The 6,216-nt window shown below is 36.0% G+C and overlaps 1 long non-coding RNA gene across 1 annotated transcript; it reads left to right on the forward strand.

The window, feature by feature from the left end:
- The first annotated feature begins 476 nt into the window (after positions 1 to 476).
- Positions 477 to 1,416, forward strand: LOC128640755 (uncharacterized). The gene is made up of 3 exons (XR_008399388.1): positions 477 to 556; positions 914 to 1,219; positions 1,306 to 1,416. It is a non-coding gene; the product is annotated as an uncharacterized LOC128640755 (long non-coding RNA).
- The last annotated feature ends 4,800 nt before the right edge of the window (positions 1,417 to 6,216 follow it).

The raw sequence follows: 6,216 nt of genomic DNA on the forward strand, positions 1-6,216 counted from the left end.
TAAACTCAAATATTATTTAACATCATGTGCTTTATTTATTTAGTTAAACTCAACTATAACAATTAAAAAAATATAATACAAACAATCAAACGGTTTAAAATATTAGATCTAGGAAATGAATTTGCAGTCACAAATTGTGTCTGGAGCGTATCTGCCCTCGTCCGAAATCGGAACATTCTGTTCTTTATTTATTACATTCTTCTGCTTCTTTTTCAATAAACAGTTTACATGAGAGAAACAAACTTTTCTAAAAAGCTAAAATGCGTTTTTTTTTTTGCACTTTAACTAGTGTCTAGTAGGTAATGTGCAGAGTACCTAGGTAATGTGAGAAATGAAACAATTTTTCTGCACTTTAACTGATCACCGTAGTTAATCTGCAGATTAACTAGGTAATGTGCACATTAACTGATTTTTGCACTTTAACTGTAACATATATATATATATATATATATATATATATATACATTCATATTTCAGCTGATTCTGCATATCCTCTTAAAAAATGGATTTGGACACCATTGAAGGAGAACCAGGTTGTTGGGCCTGCTGAATTAAGGTAAAATATATTTATTTTCTGCTCTTGTATGTCAGAAATATTGATTGTGCCTTTGCAAAATGCTCACTATAATTTGTGTTTGTGCACATACATGTGTTGCTTGATTATCTCATGTGTGTGTGTATATATCACTCTATCACAGACATAACAATGTTGTACTGAGTGCCTTTAAAGGGACAGTCAAAATCAAAATCATCTTATCAGTGAATCATTTATAAATATCTCTGCTGAAATATAAATATATTTATAGATGTAAAAAGATTTATAAGATCAAACCAGGAATGTAGTTAGATCATTAGTATTTGATTTGTCTTCACATTATATATTATAATCATATTTCTTGTTGTTTTAATACAGATATAATGAAGCACATATCAGAACACGCGCTATAATAGAAAGGCTGGTGTTCTAAAAATGCGCTTTCGCTGCCTGGACAGATCAGTGGGGGGGATCTCCAATACAGTCCTAAAAAAGCAATAAACATCATAGTGGCATGTTGCTGTCTACATAACATGGCACAGGAGCATGGGATATTGAACGATTTACTTCCACCACCACAGCCCCCAGGTGAAATCTTTGAGCCTGATGTAATTAATCATCCCCAGCCACTCAATGCCCATTTCCATTTGGAGAGAACTGCAACTATTCGAGATTTATTTTCAGGTACTTTTGTAGTATTGTAATGAGACCTTTTAGTTATTTATTATGTTGTTAAATAATACACATTTGTTTCTTTTAATGTTTTACAGATTGAAGAATGTCAGTTACAGATTCTCAGAAATGGAATATCACTCCCCTTCCTCTCGCCTCATTCCCATATTTACCACATTTTCCCTAAATAAATGTGTACTTTACTCAAATATAGTCATGGTGAATGTTTCTTTATTTCCAGCTATGTACTAATCAATGCATTCATCTTTAAAGGGACCTACAAATATCGATTCTCTTATGATTTATGTATAACATAATTGTCTAAAATCTCATTTTAATTATATTACAAATATTACTTTGTTCTTTTGGTATCATTTTTTAAAGAGCAGCAATGCACTCCTGGTTAATAAAAATGAGTACATGGGTGAGCCAATGACAACCAGGATATATATGTTGGCAACAATAAACAGCTCCAACATAGGTTCTATGCTGCTCCTGATCTTACCTAGATAAAACTATAATCAAAGGATACTAAGAATATTAAGCGATATAAAGAATATAATTATATTAGATTTTCTTGTAAATATATATGTTTTAGCAAAATAATGGAATCAAATATTTGTGTTATGTCACTTTAAATTAAAGGGATAGTGTATTCCCAATAAAACATTCATGAACCAGATAAATCATTTAATTCCAATCAACTTACATATGTACTCATAATCAATTTAATTTCGTTATGTTTCTTATTTCATTCATGTATTTAAGTTTAGTAGCCATTCCATTTAATGTTCAGCACCTGTGGTGCAGTTGCTGATTGCTGCCTACATTTAGACAACAATCATCAAGCGCTCCCAATGTACAGAATCAAAATGGGTAGAAGCTAACATTCCTGTTTTACTACATTACAGATGATAATGAAGTAAAATAGATTATAGGAGTACGTATTTAAGTATATAAATACTGCATGCTCTGATTCATGAGTTTAATTTTGAATAGACTATCCCTTTAAGAAATATGTCAGATGCTCATTTCAAAGAGACAAATCCAGATATAATATAATCCTTAAAATAAACATACATTATCAATGCATACAATCCCCCGAGATTGCACACTTGAATGGCATGGTTACCCGATAGAAAATAATATAGAAAAATAAGTCAAAGGAAATAAGTTTTTATCATGAAGATGAGTTTTATTATTACAGATTTACCCTCATTCAAATGTAATTTTCAATGTGAAAATCATTGAACATATTTATTAAATACAAAACGATGACACATTAAAGTATAATGTGGCATAGTACTAATATTTATAGAATATATGTGATATCATGTCTGCTAAAGCAGATAATACATTTGCAATATTTAGACTATTAGCCAAAATACATAAGTGCTAAATATTACATACTTCAAGAGATATGAAGTATTGTCTTTAACATGGAGTTATTGAAACAATTTTAAAGTGCATAATGCATTGGTCCCAGGGAGAGTCTGTGTCTGTTCATATGATGTCAATTAAAATGTATTAATCACATCTATATCATGGCAATCACATATATGTTGTGCATACATCAGTGCTTAAATATCATGAAGATGCATTTCTCAAATCAGTCTAAATATTTAATAATATTCTTGACAAAAGGGAGTGCATTAGTCATGATAGGTATAGGTTTCAGATATTACATTCCACACATGACTATAAGCATGAATGCAAGGTATTTGGCCATATCAACAGGAAGGAGTATTTACTTTTCAACTCTTCTACAACTGTACAACCCTTATTAGCTTCATCTGAAGGAGCAAACAACATATGCTTGTGGAATATTAATCATAACATTTACACATGCCACGTTGACTAATGTCAGATAGCATATACTGTATTAATTTTAGACATGTATTCTTAAATGGCATAACATTCTCGATGGAAGTACACGTACATTTATTAACAATGTACACCTGCATATTAATTGACATCATGTGAAATAAAAATGAATAAAGCTGTTAATGTTTTGAAAATAAACAGCTATTAAAACAATTTGGAAATAAATTTTCTAATTTGGATTAGAAAAATATATGCATATTTATGAGATGGAAATCGCACTTAAAGTGCTTCATACAAAAAAATAGATATTATATATCTGGAAATAATTTAAAAAGAAAAATATTTATTAATGCCTGCGGCGGGATTTGGCCTTTGGAGGAGAGGTACTTGGGGTGGAAGTGTGGCGTCTTGTGTGACGCACACCAGCTGACTGGGAGGCTAAAACATGTGATTCAGGGTCCTGCAGGGAGATAATGGAGGATGCGAGTAAGGAGGGAGTTTGCGGCCTATCTGCAAGCCTCTCCACTGCCTCTGCCAGGCGGACAAGTGAGGCTTTATGTATGTCCACCTGGCTCTGTAGCCTCCTGAATTAATGCTGCTGCTGGAGCCTAGTCAGCCTAAACTCTCTGTGAATGAGCCTCAGTAGAGCATCCTGCTGGGACTGTGTGGGAATATTGGATTCCATGGGGGGAACTTGTGGCTCCATAGGTGTCTCTGGCACATATTCCTGGCTCTGTGTGGGGTTGTTGTCACTCAATCTTGGGGACTGTGTGGGTGGCTCAATATTCAATTAAGGACAGACATGGTGGGTGGTGGTGGTGATTGTTGTGGTGGTGGCGGCATTTGTTGTGCCATGGGAGGGTGCTGGATCTGCTGTTGAAGTGGCATGTAGTACAGATGCTGCAGTGGAGGATGCATCTGCTGATGCTGCGATGGAGGATGCATCTGCTGATGCTGTGGTGGTGAAGGATGCATCTGATAATGCTGTGGTGGTGGAGGATGCATCTGATGATATGTCCTCCCATATGAATATGGGGATGGGGCAGGAACATTTTCAACCTCATAGGCCAGTGGCTGTTTCTCATCCCCTTCAAGCATGCTGAGATTGGAGTATCCAGCTTCAATAACATCCCCCTCCTCCTCCTCACTGAATTCCGGAACATAACTGGCCTCCGGTCTTGTTGAGGACTCATACTCATGTTCCGATTTTGAAAAATAAATTGCTATAATTAATTAATCTGATGAAACATATAACATTTGAAAATCATAAAACATAATAGATATCTTCACATATAACATTTGAAGATATCTATTATGTTCAACTTACAGGAACGGCCATGGGCCTGAATTTGGCCCCAGCCTACGCCAATGCCTTTATGTCTGCATTTGAGAACCAGAACTTATGGTTACACCCTGAACCCTCCATCATCTTTTACAAACGCTTTATTGATGATATCATTTGGGTCTGGAGAGGGAGTAGGACCACATTAAATATATGGTTCAATAAAATTAACACCACAGAATCCACAGTTAGATTTAAAATTAATGTTGAAGAACATAGTATACACTTCCTAGATGTTTCTATCTTAATCACAGGGAACAAGTTAGGAACAACACTATACACTAAGCCTACTGACCGTAACTCCCTACTTAGGGCAGACAGTTGTTATCCTCCATCATTGTTTAAGGGTATTGTGAAGTCCCAACTCATTAGAACACTGAGTAATAACACAAATAGGGAAACAGGGGTCTCCCAGATGAATGTGATGAAACAGAAATTCATTGAGGGGCTATAAGAAAGAGCTTGTGGATAGGATTTTGGATAAAGTTAAGGACGATGACACTTCAGGTGATGCTTTGGCACAAGAAAATTCACCTACACCTTTAATCATGAGCACCACTTTTGCACGAAATAATAGGCAAACAGGGTATATTCTGAATAAACATTGGTCTATACTATCATCAGATACAAGACTTCCTTGTATCAATAATACCAAACCAATGGTTGGATATAAAAGGGGCACAAATCTCAGAGATCTCCTGGTCAAAACTGGCCCCAAACATTGTTACCAACCCCCATGGAAGGTTACTATAAAGGGTTGCTACAAATGTCTGGGGTGCATCACATGCAACTCAATGATATCAACAAAAACATTTCATCATCCACACAAGAACAAAGTTTACAACATATGGCACTCCATCTCCTGTAACACAACAAATGTTGTATACTTATTAATCTGTCCGTGTGCATCCTTCTACGTGGGAAAAACCAGAGGAACCATCAAGGAAAGAATGGTTAATCATCGCTTGGCGATTAGACAAGCCCTTGAAACAGGACATTCTGATCAACCAGTGGCACGGCATTGCTTGATGAAATTGCATCCTGTTGCATCCATGAGAATAATACTTATACTGTAGATCACATCCCGAAACCGGATAGCGGAGGGGACCGCGACAAGATGCTACTCAGACGAGAGGCAGAGTGGATATTCCACTTAGAAACCATACATCCCCGCGGACTCAATTCGATACCGGATTTTAAGGCAATCATTTAGGAGATGGCATTAGATACATACCTGGGTGCTGTATCTCCAATTAGGGGTGGTTACAATGGGAAGATGTGGTGATGGCACACTGATTAGTGGGCGGTTCCTCCTCTTCCTGGACTGTTGGGATAGGTCTTGTCGGGAGTCCACGTGGTGGATCCTGTTCACTCACCTGCCCCCTACCCCAGTTGAAGTGGTAGTCAATCTATTAGTCTATGCCCCCTAATAGCCTGTTCAAAACTATCAAGAGTTGGCACATTTGTGGTACATACAGGTCTGGCTTTAACATTGTCTGAGGACATTCTAACAATGGAGAGACATTTCAAGTTCCCTAAGGATTTACAGAACATTGAACCCAGATTGTTTTTAACATTTAATTTTTTTATTTTCATTCAAAATAAATGTAGGTTCCTTAGTATCATTACTTTTCTTGTTTTGGTTTAGTTCTATAAGAGAAGGTATTATAGATTTAACATGCTATCGTTATATGTAATCCAGCTGGTATCATACCAAGCGAGTTGTAAGGGCACTTGGACTCATATATGTTAAATGATAGGGGAAATGATTTCAAATATCCATCACTCTTGCAGGCTGATTTAATGAAAAGCGGAGTTAATAATATATATATAAGTAGAGCAC

The sequence above is a fragment of the Bombina bombina genome, chromosome 1 (genome assembly GCF_027579735.1).
Source record: "Bombina bombina isolate aBomBom1 chromosome 1, aBomBom1.pri, whole genome shotgun sequence".
Classification (NCBI taxonomy): domain Eukaryota; kingdom Metazoa; phylum Chordata; class Amphibia; order Anura; family Bombinatoridae; genus Bombina; species Bombina bombina.